The 19,405-nt window shown below is 41.9% G+C and overlaps 1 protein-coding gene and 1 long non-coding RNA gene across 5 annotated transcripts in view; one reads left to right on the forward strand and one right to left on the reverse strand.

Moving 5' to 3' along the window:
* Positions 1–1,455, reverse strand: part of MARCHF1 (membrane associated ring-CH-type finger 1) — an 800,751-nt gene extending 799,296 nt beyond the window's left edge. The window contains exon 1 of one of the 4 annotated variants that reach the window (XM_077846552.1): positions 1,228–1,420. The gene's annotated coding sequence lies outside the window, so the exon portion shown is untranslated. Of the gene's footprint in view, positions 1–1,227 lie in introns of all 4 variants that reach the window. The other 3 variants (XM_077846554.1, XM_077846555.1, XM_077846553.1) reach the window with 3 other exon arrangements.
* LOC144282644 (uncharacterized) lies at positions 68–18,754 on the forward strand. Its single transcript, XR_013351144.1, has 5 exons — positions 68–196; positions 13,868–13,976; positions 14,705–14,740; positions 17,857–18,091; positions 18,316–18,754. It is a non-coding gene; the product is annotated as an uncharacterized LOC144282644 (long non-coding RNA).
* The last annotated feature ends 651 nt before the right edge of the window (positions 18,755–19,405 follow it).

A 19,405-nucleotide genomic window follows, 5' to 3' on the forward strand; every position in this document is an offset into this window, starting at 1 on the left:
CTGGAACCTGGGCCGCGAACCGCGGGCAGTCGGCGCGCCCCGCCCCGCCCCGCCCCGGCCCACGCCGGCCCCGGCTCACACCTCGGCTGCTCTAGATCGCGGCGGACGAAGCCCCAACAGAAGGTAACGGAGCCCCAAAGTAGCAAACTTTCGTGCTTCTTTTGGAAATGGCTCCACGTTGATATCGGACATCCCGGTAGGTACCGCCAGTGCTCTGCGACCTGGAAGCCGGAGTCCGGGCAAACGGGGGGAATTCGCTGATGGCGCGGGGCTCGCGGGGCTCGGGGCGCGGGGGTCGGCGGGGGTCGGCGGGGGTCCTGCGGCTCCCGCAGCCCGGAGTCCCCGCAGCACCCAAGCCCGGCCCCGGCGAGGCGGCGCATCCCCGCGCTGGAGCCCCCACGGCCCGCAGGGACCGCCCGACACTACGAGTGACCCCGGGCGCCCCGGGAAAACGCGCACCTGCCCGGCCGCGCACCTGCCCCGCCCCGCCCCGCCGCGCACCTGCCCGGCCGCGCACCTGTCCCGCCCCGCCGCGCCCCTGCGGCCGAGAGCGCGGCTGCCCCGGGCGCCCCGGGAAAACGCGCACCTGCCCGGCCGCGCACCTGCCCCGCCCCGCCGCGCACCTGCCCGGCCGCGCCCCCGCCCCGCCCCGCCGCGCCCCTGCGCCGAGCGCGCTGCTGCCCCGGGCGCCCCGGACGTCCCCGACCCGGCGGTGCCTCGAGCGCTCGCGGAGACTCGGGTCCGCCGGCCGCCGGGAGCTACGAGGCTCGCCCGGCGCCTGCAGCAGCGACCGCCGCCGGGGGCGCAGGACACCCCGGGTCCGAGTCCGCTCCCAGCCCCGCCGGCGGCAGCACCCGAGGCGCCCGGAGCCCGAGCCCACCCGACGGCCGCCGGGCACCTGGGCACTGGGCGCCGCCGCCGGGACGCGGGCTGCCCTCGGGAGCCCCGGCGCGCCTCCCGGGGGCGCGGCTGGCGGCCAGGACCCGGCGGGCGGGCGCGGTGGGCGCCCCGCGGCCCCGGAGAGGCGGGGCCCGGACGGAGCGGGCCCGCGCTGCAGCCGCCGGGGTCCCCCCCGGAGCCTCGCTCGTCGCCGGCCCGCGCTCCGGCACCTGCCGCCCGCGCTCCGAGCCGGGGCCGCGCCGAGCCGCGCGGGGTCGGGGGCCGGGGCCGGGGCCGGGCCGGGGCGGGGCGGGGCGGGGCGGGGGCGCTCCCGGCAGAGCCACTCACCGGCGGACGGCGAGGCCCGGGCGGCCACCGGCCCGAGCGCGACAGGCGGCCCGCGGCGCAGCAGCTCCAGCCTTTGTCAGCGGCGGGCGGCGCGCTCCTCCCCACCCGCGGACGCGCGGCGGCTCGGCCCGCAGCTCCCCCGCCCCCTCGCCGGGCCGGCCTCACTCGGCTCCCATGATGTCATCCGGCGGAGGGGAGCCGCGCGGGCCGACGCCAGCAGTCCCCGCCGCCGACGGGGGCGAGCGGGGCGGGGCGGGGAGGAGCCGGGCGGGGAGGAGCCGGGCGGGGAGGAGCGGGGGCGCCCCCGCATCCCGCCCGCGCTCGGTCGCGGAGTCCCCGGCGCGGCCCGGACGGTCTGCGCGGAGGGGCGGGGGGGAGGGGGCGGGGCCTGGGTGGGGGCGGGGCGGGGGGCGGGACTAGGGCCGGGATGGGGACGGGGCTGGGGCGGAGCTCGGGGCGCCCGCCACCTGCCCGCGCTCGGTCGCGGAGTCCCCGGCGCGGCCCGGACGGGTCTGCGCGGAGGGTCGGGGGCGGGGAGGGGGGCGGGGGGCGGAGCTGGGGGGGAGAGGGATGGGGACGGAGCTGGGGGCGGGGATGGGGGCGGGGCTGGGGGCGCCCGCCACCTGCCGGCGCTCGGTCGAGGAGTCCCGGTGCGGCCCGGACGGGTCTGCGCGGAGGGGCGAGGCGGGGCAGGGAAGGAGCGGGTGGGGGGCGGACCTGCGGGGGGAGAGGGATGGGGCGGAGCCTCGGGGGAGAGGGGTGAGGGCGGTGCTGGCGGGAGGAGCTTGGGCGGCGGGATGGGGGCGGGGCTGGGGCGCCCGCCACCTGCCCCCTCTTGGTCGCGGAGTCCCCGGCGCTGCCCGGCCCGGCCCGGACGGGTCTGCGCGGAGGGACTTGGTGGGGGGTGGGGGGTCGGGGGTCGGGATGGGGGCGGAGCTGGGGAAGAGGGATGGGGGCGGAGCTGGGGCGCCCGGCACCTGCCCGCTCTGGGTCGCGCAGTCCCCGGTGCGGCCGGGACGGGTCTGCGCGGAGGGTCGGGGGCGGGGCAGACGGGGGCCGGGATGGGGGGGAAGCCCGGGCCCGAAGTGCGCGCCCCGCGGCAACGATGCCGGAGTCGGTGCGGAGGCTGACGGCAAAGCCAAGGGGCGCGGGGAAAGTTTTCTGGCCTCCCGGCCGCTCGGGCGCCCCAGGGCCGGGGCCGCTAGGTGACAGCCGGCGCAAGGACCGGCGCCCCCGGAGCCCCCGCCCCGGCGAGGAGGTTGGGGGTCGGCGCCGAGGCAGCCTCCGCGAGGGGCGGCTGAGCGGTGCACACGCTGCGGCTGGCGCTGCCCGCGGACCCCAGCCCCCGGGGGGGCCCACGACCTGCTCGCGGCCGCCCGCCGACGCCAGCCCCAGGCTCCCCGAAGGCCATCAAGCACGTGACGTCCACCGTGTCTGGGCCCACGTTCTTTACAGTGTCAATCGGTGGTCTATCGGGGGGACAGACAGACAGACAGCCTCGGGGGGCCGGGGACAGGAACGCACACGCGCCCGGGATCCGAGACCCAGCCGCCTCCCCCCCCCCCCCGGGCGGCCTCGCGCAGAAAGCAGAACAGAGCCGGGCAGCTGAGCTCGCACTCATTAACCAGAGCCGCCCGGGGTCCCTGGAAGTCCCCGCAGTTACCTGCCCCTGTCATCCCTGCAAGAAACTGAGCATCAGCGGGGGATGCGGGGCAGCCAGGAAACTTGACGACGGCCACTGAGGGACGTGCTGACTCTGCCCGTGGCTTCAGCCACCATCGTCCTCTAGAGGTGTAGACACCAGGACTAGAATTCATTGCAAATATAAGTACAATTAGGAACATCTTAATCTTTGTAAATGCCAAGAGAAAGACCCAATACAATAACAACTTTCTTCAAGAGGCTTGTTAATCCATTGGGGAATTGCGAAATCCACTGGGACTTTTCTTAGGAAAGGGTAATAAATTAAGTGTGAAAGAGCAGGATCAGAAATTATTTCTAAAAAATAACACGCTGGGGCGCCCCAGTGGCTCAGATGGTTATGCATCTGCCTTTGGTTCAGGTCATGATCCCACAACCCTGGGATCATGTGGGCCCCATGTTGGGCACCCAGCTCAGCAGGGAGTCTGCTTCTCCCTCTCCCTCTGCCTCTCCCCTTGCTTGTGCTCTATCTCTTTCTCTCTCAAATGAAAATAAAATCTTCAAAAAAAAAAAAAAATAAAGTATCAGAAAGACCATGATGCACATAGCATGAAAATAGGAAATCTGCAAGTGTTGACATTTGTTTTCAAATTAAAATATTTTAAGTACCGTTTATGTATTATATTGTTAATATATAAGTATTTCGCATCCTTGTTGATGTCCTTATTCTTTTCAGAGACTTGAAAAAACTTTTAAGAATGGCCACTTAGCCTTTCCTCCGAATCAAAGTACAAAAGAACATATAAAATGCACGAACAACTATTAGAAATGAGTATTTTTAAAAATCAGGGCAACTAGGAAAGAAAGTAGATGGAAAAAAACCTAAGAGAGGTAAGAATCTGGTAATGTAAGCAATGACCGTCTTTGAGAATAGACAAACAATCTAATTGCTTGAAAAAAAGTAATTAGAACTGCTAATGATGCTGTTCTAAGTATATCAGAAGGTCAAGCTGTAAACCTTCCTTCCTAGATTGCTTCTCTGATGCCCCATCTATCTTCATTGCCTCTGTTTATCTTGCTGTCCTTCAGCATTCTCTGGACTAACACACAAGTGTGGAGACAAGAAGGTCATAGGGAGTTAGCAGATCTAGCGAACTTAGACATATAACCAAAAAGATCAGAAAAAAAAAATACCCCTCACTTCTTTTTTTAATCACTGCTCTAAAGGGCTGAAAGTAAAACCTCTATCTCTTCCTTTAAGAAAAATGAAACACATTCATATGTGATAATGTATTTGGTCTGTGAAAGGTGGAATGAAATAGGTCACTTATGTCAAAAGGTTTTAAAATGGAATCAACAGGCCATTAAGGATGTGGGCTTATTCACTTTCCTAGGGGAGGAAGCACGAACTTTTGAACTGGGCCAAACCACAAATATTCCAAGGACTCTGCCCAAACACCTACAACTTACTATAGTAAGAGACTGCTTGGCAACTAATTATTTTCAGCCAAGATTTCTTTTTTTTCCTGCCACCAACACCAATCAAAAACTCTTTGTAAATAACATACACAAGCAATCCCTCTTTGCTTTAAAAACTCCTGACTTTTGCTCCCTAGTGAAATGCGATTTGGGTAACTACCCAAATCTGCATTTTCCGAATTGCAGTTCTTTGATCCCAGATAAATGTTCTTGCTTAATAATCACCCCCTCATAATTTAGGTTTATGGGTCCTATGGAAAAATAATCAGTTTTATTATTCTAGCTGTTTTAGAAAATTAAAAATAATGTGTTGGAGCTCTCACTGTGGCCCTCTATTTTAACAAAGTTAATTGACTACATCTCTAGAACTTCTTCCCCAGTGTGTATCAACCTACCAAGATCCCCGCCTGGGTTACTGACATTTCCCACTTCCAGTGCGTTCTTTTTTCCCTACTCGTAATTTTTAAGTCATGCTTCTTGTATATTTTAAGATATTTTTATCCAAATGGATGACTATAAATAACTAAAACAAAACATTCAATTGTTACATTGAAAAAAGGATCATATTTCTTAGAAAAAATTTATATCCAAGCTCATATCTTACAAACCTAACTTACATACTAATCTTATTTAAATGTATTAAGCCTTAGAATTGAAGATTCAGAGTGGAAATATTAACTTTGCCTCAATTATTGATGCTCTGCTCCATATTTTCATATTGATACATGATTCTCTTCACCAAAACAATGAATGTTTTGGGTGGGAAAGTAGACATATTTTAATATTTTCCCTTGTGGATTTCATGAACTATAAAACTTTTATACTCTGGTTTTATCTGAATTAATAAACTCATTAATAGCTAATTGCTTTTTTTTCTAGTTAATTGCTTTTTAAAAACAAGTTCTCCTGGGTACAAATTTGTTAACTGTTGATAAATAATAAATAATAAGCAAAACGAATATTAGTAAGCCTTTATTATGTGTCAAATACTGTGCTGAGTGCTTACAGGCATTAGTCCATTTGATCTTTAAAATTACCCGGCCAACATGAATGTGTTATTAACTTCTTTTGCAGATGAAAAAACAGGTACCTAGAGAGATTACAAAAATTGTCCAGGCAACTAAAGTAGTAACAAGTCAAATTTAAGATTTTTTTTCTGCCATCTTGAATGCATACAGCCAGCCCTCATAATGGCACAACAGCAATTTTTAGATAATTTTGCCTTGAGAAAATGGAAGCATGATGATTTCATTTAAATATATATATATATATATATATATATATATATATATATATATAGTGTGTGTGTATGTGTATGTGTGTATATATATACATATATATTTAATTTGGCAAGGTGGACAATGTGTTTTTTGGGAACTCTGTCATCAGTTACTAAATTCAACATGAATTTTACTTTCATTATCCCTGTTGAGGAATGTTTCCAAGGTTATTTACAAGGAAAAAGAACCTCAGGATACCAAATAAATTTTAGTTTCCATCTATCCTTAAAGAGTTTTAGATATAAAGCAAAGTGCAGGGATTTTTGCACTTGGAGACAGATCACCATAAAATGAAATTAAAAAAAAATAACCATAAGCCATTAATTTAAGTAAAAACAAAACCTCAGCAAAGCTATCTTTTCTATACAATTAATCCATTTGTGGGTCTGGGAAGGTAAACTAGATCACCTATTCAAATTAAGGCTTTCTTCCCTGCCGTGAATATTAACAAGGAAAATAGGTCATTTTACATATTATATCTCAAAGGTCCCATATGTTTTTTTAATCACAGAAAGTAATATTCCCCAGACGCAAATGTATAACTGAGCTTCTTTAAATAGAAAGGTTTCGTATAGATTTCTTCAAAGTCCTTTTTTTATCTTACCTTTTTGATAATTGGCTGATGTTCAGCAACTCGGGTAACACGGGTTATTTGAGTGGATTTGTGGAAAGGTTAGAAGGTACATATAGCAGATTATCATTCTTTCGAGATTTCCCGCTAAACTAGCTTTTTGTATTAATCTCTCATAAATTAAATAATGCATACAAACAATAGTGATCCTTGTATTCATAAAAGATATGTTAGCAGACTAATTAATTTATTGCAAACTTGTGATCTCGATATTAATGTAATTTTTACTTTGGCTTCAGTGTGTTCTTCTGCCATTAAGCATTCTTATGTTACAGGGCAGGCGGCCCATCTCATGATCTTATGCTCATTTTCTAGTTGCTCTGTCTGTAGTGCTGGTCATTGGCCCTAACATGACATAGAAGTGGTCATAGAGGAACAGCTTTTGTTTAAAGGTGAAAGAAGAAAAAAACAAAACAAAAAAAATAAATAAAATAAAGGTGAAAGAAGAGATGAGGAAAACTTTTTTGAAATGGCCACACTGCTGGAGCACCTGGGTGGATCCGCTGGTTAAGCCTAGGGCTCTTGATTCCGGCTCAGGTCATGATCCCAGGGTTGTGAGACTGAGCCCTGTGAAAGCTCCTGGTTCAGCGAGGAGTCTGCTTCTTACTCTCTCTCCCTCTGCCCTCCCGCCAACTTGTGCTCTCTCTCTAAAATAAATAAATAAATCTTTTAAAGAAAGAAACTGCAGCACTGCTTATGAAAAGGGAACACTATGTATAGCAATAGCAGGCTATGAAAAAAAGGTATGTATACAATTTCTCCTAAAATGAAAGTTTTTGCGAAGTAGAGAGGCTGACTTCCCTAAGCCTGTATTAGTTCCTCATTGTATTAAGTAGGAAATTTTCTTAATCAGATGCTCATCATTTTCAGCTGTAATAGTAGCATGAATGATCTGCCTACAATATTTCCAGCCAGATCTTGTTTTGTATATGTATATATATCCAAGTTACTTCAGTTATCCTAGTTGACCCCATTTATAGGCATAGAATTAAGGACAACACAGAATGAAATATTCACAACAGGGAGGTAATTTTCTGATTTTTGAGTCATAGCTCTTTTTTTTAAGTTTTTAAAAATTCAATTTGCCAACATATAGTTAGTATAACACCCAGTGCTCATCTCATCATGTGCCCCCCCTTAGTGCCAGTCACCCACCTCCCCTTCTGCAACCCTTTGTTTCTCAGTGAGTCATAGTTCTTAATCTTTACAGCAGACTACTTTCCTAAGGTTCTATCTTTTTAACTATTATAGGAGCAAACAGGGACAAATATATTTGCTAAGGAAAGACCCTAAGAGACGTTCCTGATTTTCCAAGTCCACTTTAATTCCTGAAGTATTTTGGGAGCCATGTGGAAAGAGCTCAGAATGCTACAAACTTGCTTCTGGACCTAACTCTCTTAATGATGTATTTTATAACTTAAGCAATTCATTTAACCTAGTCACCTTATCTTTCTCATTTGGAAAAGGAAGTTAATGATACCAGTCTTATACACCTCTCACTTGAGAGGATTTTACAAGGAAAGAAAGTAGAATAGAAGTGGGATACAAAGGTAGGGTTATATTCGTAACACGTCTAAACAGGGCCTCCTGAGCTATGACCTGAACAGATATTGTGAACATTAAATTATGTGTAACTGATTTCACCGACTAGGACAAGAACAGGGAGAAGGAAGAGGAGAGGGGGACAAGGAAATCTATTCTGTTAGGGACCTTTCCAATAGGCATAAACATGGAACAGTGGAAAGAGGTTCAAAAGGTCCCTGTGGGGACTCTTCTTCTCTCGGCCTCTCTCTGTGTCTCTCATGAATAAATAAATAATTTTTTTTAAAAAGGTGATAACTCCAATTTTACCTTTTACTATACCTTAATTTCAATATATCTTAATCTCTCTGAACCTCACTTTGTCCTGTAAAATACAATCCAAACTAATTTTCCTCGATTTATTTTAATATTTTTAAATCAAGATACATGTGCAAATCTAGTGTACTTTTAATATAGTGTTCGTTCTCACTCCTCCCAAAAGTTTATTTTATTCATTATGACAAGAGTGATGATGTGGTCTCAAGGAAATGAGATGCCGTCTCAGAGCAAGAAGGAGAAATTAAACTGTTTTATGAATGATACATCCCAAACACCCTGAACAGAGCCTAGAAACTACTGAATTGAATGAATAAATGTATTACTGGATCATCGTGATGATTGAATAAAATAATAACATGCAGATAATCCCTGAAATGGTACCCAGCATTTAGCAGCTGACCAGTAACTAATACAGTCCCAAATCCAGGTTCAGGACCTAATTGCGTTCTAAAACTTTTTTGTCCACTTATTCTTTTAGAAAGAAAGCATGGAGTATTTAATGTATTTTGTATATTATCCCCACAGGGGCCTAGGCCAGCACCCCTGAAATCAAACACAGCATTCTGTCTGCAGTGAAGTATATGAAGATTCATACCAAGCGTGATAAAATAAGCCATACAGCAGTTCAGTCGCATTTTATGCCAAATGAGTTGTGAACATTCTTTCCCATAATCATAGATTTCTAGATTTTAGAACTTGGACAAATGGTTGTGAATAATAATGTTTAACATTCATTGAATGTCCACTACACACCAGGCTCTGCTTTAAGCCCTTTACATTAATTAACTTAATTAAACCTTACAGCAAGCTTCTAAGGTAGGTACAATCACTATTCCCATTTTATGTAATAAAGATCTGATGTACAAGTTAAATTATTTGCTTTATTAGTTTATGAGCCAAATTAGGTCTAGACAGACTTGTGTTAAACATTATAAAATAAATAAATTAAGAATATATAGAAAAGGAATTTCTAAAAGCAATGAAAGAAATCAAAAATAAAAATAGTAATATATTTTATTAAACAACAAAATCTTTTGAATATCAAAAATACCATATTAAAATTTAAAGTTTAATAACCTGGACTAAGTGTTTTCAGCAGGTATTGTTGGCATATTCGATATATAACAAGTCCATATAAATTGATAAAAAGCACTAAAACCTCAGTAGATAAGAAGAAAAGAGACATTTAAAAAAAACACAAAAAAACTTTTGCCATTGGCAAAAAAAGTGTGAAAATTAAACTGAAATTCAAATTAAAAAATTGAGATACAATTTTTCATTATCAAGTAAAGATTCTTATAACTTATAATACATGCCAAGTGCTTTAAGGATTTTTATAGCCTTTGAGGTAGTGTTTTATTTTTTTTAATGTATCATAGAGAAGTAAGCAGAATCCAGGGGAAAAATATTTATCTACAAAGATGTTCATTAAAGAGTAATCTATAATATTAAAAAAAAAAGGGAAACCAATGCTTTTAAGACCCAGGGTCATGGGGTTAATAAAACTTCAAAAAAAAATGAAGTGGAAAAAATTGTTTGGGCCTACCAATATCCCATTTTTCAATACACTGCTGAGTCTAACAGAACTGTCAATGTTATAAAATCATAGTTTAGTTTCCTGATATCACATTAATAAGCTCTCTGGAGTTGTTGCCAGGGAACCTGAGACCCTGAAGCCATTTATCTAAGCAGGAGAGTTTTCTCTGCAGTTGTCCTGAACAGGTGGGAGGGTAATTTTCACTGCAGAGATATTTTTTCCTCAGTAAATGATGACCAGCTATGAAATTGTTATGTTCCACTGTAGACCTGTATGCTGTACCTTTCTCCAAACAAGTTGCCAGTACTGCAACTCTAGAGCTATATTAACTTAAAAGTCTTTGGGAACTTGATTAACCCAACTAGTGTCTAATAAATGAGGATTTCAACCATTAAAAGTGATCCTCACACATAGGACCATTCTATTTTCTAATGGATTGTAAATAATGATTAAGAAAGCTATTGATCACTGTATGTTGGTATTGTAAGCAGCCACTTTATTACTCTCTTTCATTCTAATAGTTTTTAGTTTTGAACTTTCTTGGATTTCCTACGCAGATATATTACCTGTCAATGGTAAAAAAAAAAATAAAAAAAAATTGTCTTACTGCCATTATCTATAGTTTTTATTTGATTATTCTTATCTTACTACATTGGCTATAAACTCCAATACACCACTAAATAATATTGCTAAAAATCAAAATGAGGGGCACCTAGGTGACTTAGTTGGTTAACTGTCCAACTCTAGATTTTGTTTCAGGTTGTGATCTCAGGGTTGTGAGATGGAGCCCTGCATCATGTGGGCTCTGTGCTGGTTGTGGAGCCTGCTTAAGATTCTCTCTCTCCTTCAGCATGTCCCACCCCCCCAACCAGTCTCTTTCTCTCTCTCTCTTAAACATAAAATAAAATTTTTAAAATGAATTTTATGCAACTTATTGACTTCCTTTTTTTAACTCCAACTCTAGCCCCTCTTTCTCCTTTTTATCTCTTTTGTAATCCTTTTCTAGGTAAATAATTCCACCATTCATCCAGGTCTTCAAGTAAGAAATCTAAATATCACTGCAAGATCTTTCCTCTCATGTGTACTCCACTGGAATAATCAATGCATATATGCAACTATTTTTTAAACAAATTATTCTACTTTGATTAATTAAATCCAGTTATTTTAAAACACAACTGACATCATACCATTCTGTCATTGCATGTTTTCCAGCTTATTAGGTGTGTTTGTAGAGTCCTATGGGATATGATAGAGTCATCAAGTCCTATGGATCCTACTTTGTAAACATTTCTTGTAGTTATTCCCACTTCTGCATGCTCATTGCCACTGTTCTTATGTAGACCTTTTCATCTTGTGCTGGTTAGTCTCTGCCTGACCCCCTAATTCTCTTCTTTTTTGCTTTTCTCACTTCTCCAGAGAGTGGACCTCTTTGGAGTTTTCTTTGCTCCCTAGCTTCTGGTGGGGACTGGTTCAGAGGTACCAGAAGGATTTGGAGAGTGGGAAGAGAAAGAGTTGAGTTTATATTTCCCTCATTCCCTCTCGGCTTCATTGTGGTTCGGATGCATACTGTGCTCCATGATTACAGCTTTCCCCATGATTCTTGCCCTCGACGAGGGTCTCATGACACCGTAAGAGAAGTAAACCTAGTAGTAAGGCTTAAGGGTGGTAATGGCTTCCTACTCTTACTAGTCATAACCCATTGATTATGTTAACTCTGCTCACATATCAGTAATTATTTCCTTTACTAAATGTCTTCGTTTCCTATTGAGACAGACATGTCTTGATACATAACCCTTCTCCAAACCATTGAAAGGGACTCTAGTTGATTTCATGCCTACAGCCTCACCCTCTCTTCTACCTTTACACAATACATCCTTCAACCATGAACAGAGTATCCTTTTCTCAAATGCAAACCTGACGATGTCATTCCCTAGGCAAAATCTTCAGTGTTCTTTATCATTGGTAGCAGTTGCCAACTAGAGTTATTACAAATAGCTTGTAAATCCTTATGCACCCTGTGGAATAATCAGCTTTAATTATACACATACTACTTTTTAAGAAATATATGCTACTGTGATTAAATATTAGCTCATGTAAAACATGACTGACTTCATACTGACTTTGTCATTATGTGTTCACCCAGGAATCAAGTATTCCATCACATACATTAAAAGAATACTCATATTAAAAATAAAATCTAGACTCTTTCTAATTTTCTAGTTTATTCTTCTACTGCTCAACCTACATGCACTTACATTTTACTTAAGTGCCATTTCCTCCTTCTTTGCTTTAGGTCATCTTCCTATTTCTAAAAGTTACTCAGCCACACTCAATAACCCTTCCATGGCAAATTCTTTGTCATCTTCCATAATAGAAACACTACACTGAAAACCAATAAGCTAGAGTTTGAGTTAATTACTTTGTATGCATTATGTCATTTAATACTCAATAGATGAGATGAAGCATAAGGGGTTTTCATGAGTTCACACAACCATAAAGTGTAAAATTAAGACTCGAAATCTGACTTCAGACCTGCACCTTAAAAGCTATTCTTTCAGACAACATACTAATCCAGAAGGTCAAAAACTTACACTCTTTGAAATCTCCCTCAGATGCCTCTCCTCATTTTTATTTCCATGCTCCTTGATATATATACCTCTACTTGTTTACTTCTCACATTGACTTTGAAATTTTTAATATAAAACTCAATTTTGCATTTTGGTTTTTCTCTTTGTACACCAAAATTTCATGAGGTACCTAGGTATTAAACACAGAATAATTTTAATCATATTAAATATTTATAACTTTATTAACTATTTATTTATTTAAATATTTATAATATTTTTCATTGGTTATCTTTATGTTATCAGTACCATATATTGTAAACTAGCTGCACAGTGAAAAACACTGCTTATCTGGATGTCTTCATTTGCAATTTATAATTGTTTCTTATTTACTCAGCTACATAGACCGAAGTTAGAAGATGTATATGTGGGAGGGAAACACAGTGAAAGTTATTTATTTATTTATTTATTTATTTATTTATTTATTTATTTGTTTGTTTTATATATATTTTATTTTATATATATTTTTTTTATTTTTTATTTGTTAATGAAAGACAGAGAGAGAGGCAGAGACACAGGAAGAGAGAGAAGCAGGCTCCCTCCAGGGAGTCTGATGCAGAACTCGATTCCAGGACTCCGGGAGCACAATCTGAGCCAAAGGCAGACACTCAACCACTGAGACATCCTGGTGCCTCCAAACATTTATATTTAAACCATAAAATCAAAGTATAAGAATTAAAATTAAATTCAATATTTAAGCCATATCCTTTGGCTCCAAATTTCTTTTTTTTTTTTTAAGATTTTATTTATTTATCCATGAGAGACACAGAGAAAGAGAGAAGCAGAGACACAAGTAGGGGGAGAAGCAAGCTCCATGCAGGGAGCCCGAAGTGTGACTTGATCCCAGGTCTCCAGGATCACACCCCGGGCTGAAAGCAGCGCTACACCGCTGAGCCACCTGGGCTGCCTTGGCTACAAATTTCTTATGAACATGACAAAATTTATCAAAAATCTGGTTAGAGATTCATTCATGGAAACATGCAACAATGACAGATAATATTCCTTAAGACTTATATGTCAGCTATTTTCCTGAATACATACTTTAACTCATTTAATCCTCACAACAACTTTATGCAACAAGTATTATTATTTTTTTAAAGATTTTATTTATTTATTCATGAGACACAGAGAGAGGCAGAGATATAGGTAGAGGGAGAAGCAGGCTCCTTACAGGGAGCCTGATGCGGGACTCGATCCCAGGACCCCTGGATCACGACCTGAGCCGAAGGCAGACACTCAAGCACTGAGCTACCCAGTGCTCTATACTCATTTTATAGATAAGAAAACTGAGGTGCAGAAATGGAAAGCAACTTGCAAAGTTGCTGTGACTATTCATGTCCCAGGTGGTATTTAGAGCCCAAGTCTATCCTCTGAGCCTCCTTAATCACTGTGCAATACTGTCTCTATTTAAGTAACTACCAGATAGAATTGATTATTATTAATGAGCACATACACACAACAGCATTAGAAATAAGGGAATACTTTGGCCCATATTCCTGGTGCAGTATCCTAGTTCCACCATTTTCTAGCTGTGAATTTTAAGCTTCTCATCTATAGAATGACAGTAATAACAGTATTTATTTTATAGGGTTGTTGTGATGATTGCATATATATGAAGTGCTTCAAACAGTATCTGGAACAGACTAAATGCTTGTTATTAGTATTTCCCAACTAAAAGGACATCACTTACCCTCTTGGTAAGCATTCACTTAGGTACAGTTTATTTGAAAATTAAACTATGATTCCATAAACTATTAAACTATGATTCCAGTCTACAGATCAGTCTATTGTGTACTTATTAAAGTGAGCTCTTTCAAGAGTTCTGAAGTACACGCAAGGCTGAGGCATGATATTAGACTTGGACTAACTAATGGGTTTTAATTTCTGAGCCATCTATAAAAAATGATGGCAATTTCTTGAGTGTGCAGTTGAGATTTCCTTAGTCACATAAGTGTAGAGCAGTAAAAGAGTGCTTTACTGGATTCATGGTGAGGTTATGGACTTGAGTCAGAAAGGCTGGCTTCAGCACCCTGGACAGAACTTGCATGCCCGACCATGCTGACCCTGCCGGATTTTTTGGACTTGGATGAAGAGGCATGATGAGAAAAGATCTGGTATTTTCTAGAAAATTGGGCAAGAATATATACATGTACATATAATCCCATTAATGTCTTGTATGTGTATATATATATATATATATATATATATATATATATAGCAGTATTTATTACTCTGTTCACAAGAAATCGAGATCACTATAGCAGCTAAACATGTCATGTAAAAACTAAACAAGGAAAAAGTGAAAAGAATAGCTAAAATTTCAGAAGCACTGTATCATTCCCATATTTTTAGTTACACTCAAAAGAATGCATGTTGGTATTTTTCTAAGTTTTCTAAAATCATTGATTTATCTATTTTGTTACAGTGGAGCATATTTAAAATGACAAGATTCGTGAGATTGGTAAGAGTTGGCAATAATATTTTATAAGTCTTATTTTATTTAATGGCAACTTATGTACTGTATGAAGTTTATATTTAAAGGATATTTTAAGAATAACTATGTAATCTTGTCCTCTGGAAGATAACTCCATGGTCAATACATGCTTTTTGACCCAAGATGTTTGCACTCATGTTTTTTCAATATTTTGCCATAGAATTATAAACTTTCGGTGTGCTTTTACTATAGTAGCAGAATTATTAAGTTTGCTTCTGCTTCCTTGCATTTAAAAATAAGACAAATTAACTTCTGAATTGACCTTGCCACTTTATAAATTCTAAGATAACGGCATTGTGTAAGTTCCCATAGCAGGCAGTCAGCTTTCCTTGACAAATATTTATCTTTACATGTGACTTCCATTCCTAAATTCACAAAAGCCTTTCTAGATTCTTTTTTATAAATGACATCCCTCCTTCTTCTGGATCCTGCCTCTAGATTTCTGTTGTACTCTATCATGGTATGTTTTTACATTTTACATTTTTAATTCTATCTTTCAATGAACATTCCTTGCCCTGTAAGACATCAGCTCCTTAAAAACAGATGTTATATTCCCTCCACGTTTGTAATTTCCACATTATCTAATATAATGCATTACACATAAAAGGCCCTTAAACAAAGTTTGTGAAAGAGTCATAAAATATTTTGGATATCCACTTGTTTGAAGGAGTGTGCACTGGAGGATGGTTTGTGGCATTCAGTACATTCTTCTTTGGGCAACTTCTCAGAAATATAAAACAAATATGCATATCTACAAATATATTTCAAAGGTTGTATAGCAGAATTAATAATCATCAAATATAGCAGCCAAACTAGTATTGTAAAAATGTCTACTAGTCCAGCCTTAAAATAGAATACATCCTGTTATGAAGAACCTGTCATGATGCAAATTATTTTGATACAGAGGTCTCCTCTAAATATACTGGCAGGCAAGATCCCAAAGGCCACAGAAGAGAGAGGCACATGGAACAAATTAAAATGCTCAAATAATATGATTTATTTAATCAATTAAGGTACATACCAAGAAACAAAGGGGAACAGATGGCAAAGGTTATGCACTTGGAATAGTATGCAAGCAGAGTGGAAGACTGTACTACCTAGCTTTTGGGTTATGCAGTTCTCTCTGTCTCTCTTATCTCTGTCGCTCTCTCTTTGTGTGTACACACACACACATACACATATATATACGTACACACAGAGGGATGTCATCTCTTTCTTCTGAGCTACACTATCCATTAATGGTATAGTTACAAGCACAAGAATTGAGGTTTGAGTAAATAGGTTCCACAAACAGAAGAAGCCTAGGACCAGAACACATACTTGCTCTACCAGAGAGATGCAGGGTAAGTGTGCCTGAGCAATCACGGACTCACCATTTGAAAAATCTCACTGGACTCAGCCTATGAGAAGCTATGGATTTTATTTGTGTTTCTTGAGTAAAAGACATATAAGGCCTGAATGGACATTACCAACGAGTGACAAAATTAAAACCTTAGGAGTACTCAAGCATTTGCATATATTTAGTGCCTCCCATATATTTACGGTGCCACAAATATTAGGTGTCTCTTAATCTATCTTTATATCTATGTTCATCTCACACAGAGCTTGCTTACTACCTTATTTATCTTATTTGGCTCATCTTATGCATTCGGCCTACATCTCACAAGCTACCTGCTTACACATTATATATACACACCTAATACCTCTTATGAGTTTTGCCTATGTGTTCTTCTTCTTATTCCTCTTCTATAGAATACTCAAGTATTTCTAAATGATTTGTTCAGAAGAAGACCTCTGTAGCAATATTAAAAATTGTGCCATTAGGTTACAAAATATTGCATATTTAAAGCATTCGGAAAAAATAGACAATAAGTTTAGCATGAGGTTAATGACAGAATTTATATCTATAAAAACAGACACAAACTTCCATAAAACTATGTTGATAAAAAAATAAAAATTATTTCCATAGAGCATAATAGCATTAGAAGAGATCAGGGATATAAAGAGAGAAAAGAAGTAGCAAGATTCAACAAATTAAAAGATCCTGGTAAGAGTTGCTCTAATGGTCAGGATAAGCTAGGTTGTGTTGTTCTCATAAACACCCCAAATCTCACTCTTAAAATTATAAAGGCTTATTTCTCACTCACTCTTGATGCCCAACACGGATTCCTCTAGGGACAGAAGTCTATCTTTTTTTTTTTTTAAGGATTTTATTTCTGTATTTGAGAGAGAGAGAGAGAGCATACATGCATGAGCTGGGGGAGGGGCAGAGGGAGAAGCAGGCTTCTCACTGAGCAGGGGCTGATGCGGTGCTTCATCCTAGGACCCTGAACTGACCAACTGAGCTACCCAGGCACCTGGGAAGTCTGCATTCTTATATTGTCATGTGAATGAAGCAGCTGCAGTGGTTTTTAAGTGGTTCTACTAGAAGTGACATGCATCACTTTCATTCAGTTGTTCCTGCCCACAAAAAGTCACTTTGCCACACTTAGTTTCAAGGAGGCATGTGGCAAGAAAGAAAAGAAAAGAAAACTGAAAATTTTGGAAAATACTGGCAAAGTCTTTCATGGTGATTATTAACATGAAAGCAATACTTAGAGATTTGTCAAATTGAAAGGCCACATGAAGTAGTGAAAATTGAATATCATATCTACATATCCATATGCACATGATATATCTACACATTCACATACATATGTGCACATATACATATCTATGCATATATTTGTATATATACACATATATTTATATACATACACACATCATTGGGATGAACTGAATACAACCTCATCCCTAGTCAGCAGAAAATCTGATATCAAAATAATCTACATTGGGGTGACTCCTCCCATACCAGATGGTTCAGCGTTATTCATGGCTAATGAATTGGTCCTTGTATATAAAAAGCAGACCCTGCAATTTGTCAGTTGTTTCTTAGAAAAATAAGGTCAGGATTATTCATTCAAATGTGACTTAGAAAGGCCTAAGTCACAATAGTAGTCTAAGTAAGCTTTCTTCATGTGATACTGTTGTGGCAGCCTTTGAAAGAAAATCAACATTCACCTTTTGAAACATCATAATTTTAGGTATTTTATGAGAAATGCAGCATCAACTTTGCTGGGTTGTGTGGGAAAGACTAAATGAGAATGAGAATGCCCACTCACTTTGGAGAACAGAACCCCCCCTACTTCCTACAATATCAGGAGCAAGTGAGCAGAATAAGCTGCAGTCGGCCTACAGGCTGCAACTGAAATGCTTGAATTAACAAGATCTCAGAAGAATTCCTTTCTTCCTGGGAAGAGATGGAAACATGGGGATAAGGTAAGACTTTGGACTGTGAGATTTACAGAGGCCTCTTGGGAGGAGGAGCAGGGAGAGAAGTAAGGAGCCATGGCCAAGAGGCAAGTTTCACAAGTCAACACTCTAAGGTCTGTTTTATATGTTTTTATTTTATGTTTTTGTGTAATATAAATAGGATCCTTTAGAAAAGAACTGTGTGTTTTATTCTCAAAGAAGGTTGTGCCTGATTTTTCACCTTCTTACAGTTTCCCAAGCAAGAAGAAACTGAGAGACCTCTAAACCCTCCACCCGCATCTTTGAGGAGGATTGAATGAAGCTACTCTTATTTCCCAACAACTGCTGAGATAACTGCTGACCTATTCGTGTCTCCCCTAGCATACTTGACCTCAAGACTGAATTTCCTGTTCCTGACCCTTCCCCCAGCATGGAGCACAGAGCCCAAGGACACCCCTGTGGGATTGGGAGGAGGGTGGGAAAGCTGGTACCTCTGCATTCCTTGTAAGTCCTTGGAAAATGCACTTCACCTCTCTCACTCTTTCTCCTCATCTGTAAAATAGAAATGGTAACATCTGTGCTGTTTCTCTAACACATTATGAGGATCAGATGAGTAAATGCTTAAGAAAATCTTCTGAAACTGTTAAGAGCTGGTTTTGTTATTAAAGATCTGTTTGTTTTTAATATTTAAATTAGGTAGTCTTTATATTTACCCAGTTTTTTTTAAAACAAGTCATTTTCTAAGGGAAAAACTATCTAATCTGCTGTGTGCATTATGTATTTTATCCCTAAAGTCAACGTACCTTGTGTAAGCATAAGCATAATTCTTTCAGATTTCCCTGGGTAGCAAACTATTCCACCTGTGGATTTAAGAAGATGAGAGTATTTACTTTAAAAATTGAATCCTTTTACAGGGAAAATACACTACCTTTTCGGTGGTCAGCACACCGGCTCACTAAAGAAACGTCTACTGATAAATGTGTATACTTTATTATTACAGCTATTCATAACACAACTGACATGGCACTGTAATTGCATTGTTATCTATTTTTCATAAAAATCTTGACACAGCTTGACGATTTCACAGAATCTTAGAATATTAAGCTCAAACGGATCTCAGAAATCATTTAAACCATGTCTAGATGATGTTACTAAGACCCAGAAAGGTTAAGTGGTTTTTATAAGATTCCACAGTTAACCCTTGGCAGAATTATGACTCGGACTTAGAGTCATTGTACAAAATAGTGAATTTTCAAAACCTTTATAAAGAAGCCTTCTCAATTTTATTTAGTAGAGAGAATATATACTTTAGTGATATGTGAGTAGAAGAAAAAATATTTT

Source organism: Canis aureus, chromosome 13 (assembly GCF_053574225.1).
Source record: "Canis aureus isolate CA01 chromosome 13, VMU_Caureus_v.1.0, whole genome shotgun sequence".
In the NCBI taxonomy this organism is placed as follows: domain Eukaryota; kingdom Metazoa; phylum Chordata; class Mammalia; order Carnivora; family Canidae; genus Canis; species Canis aureus.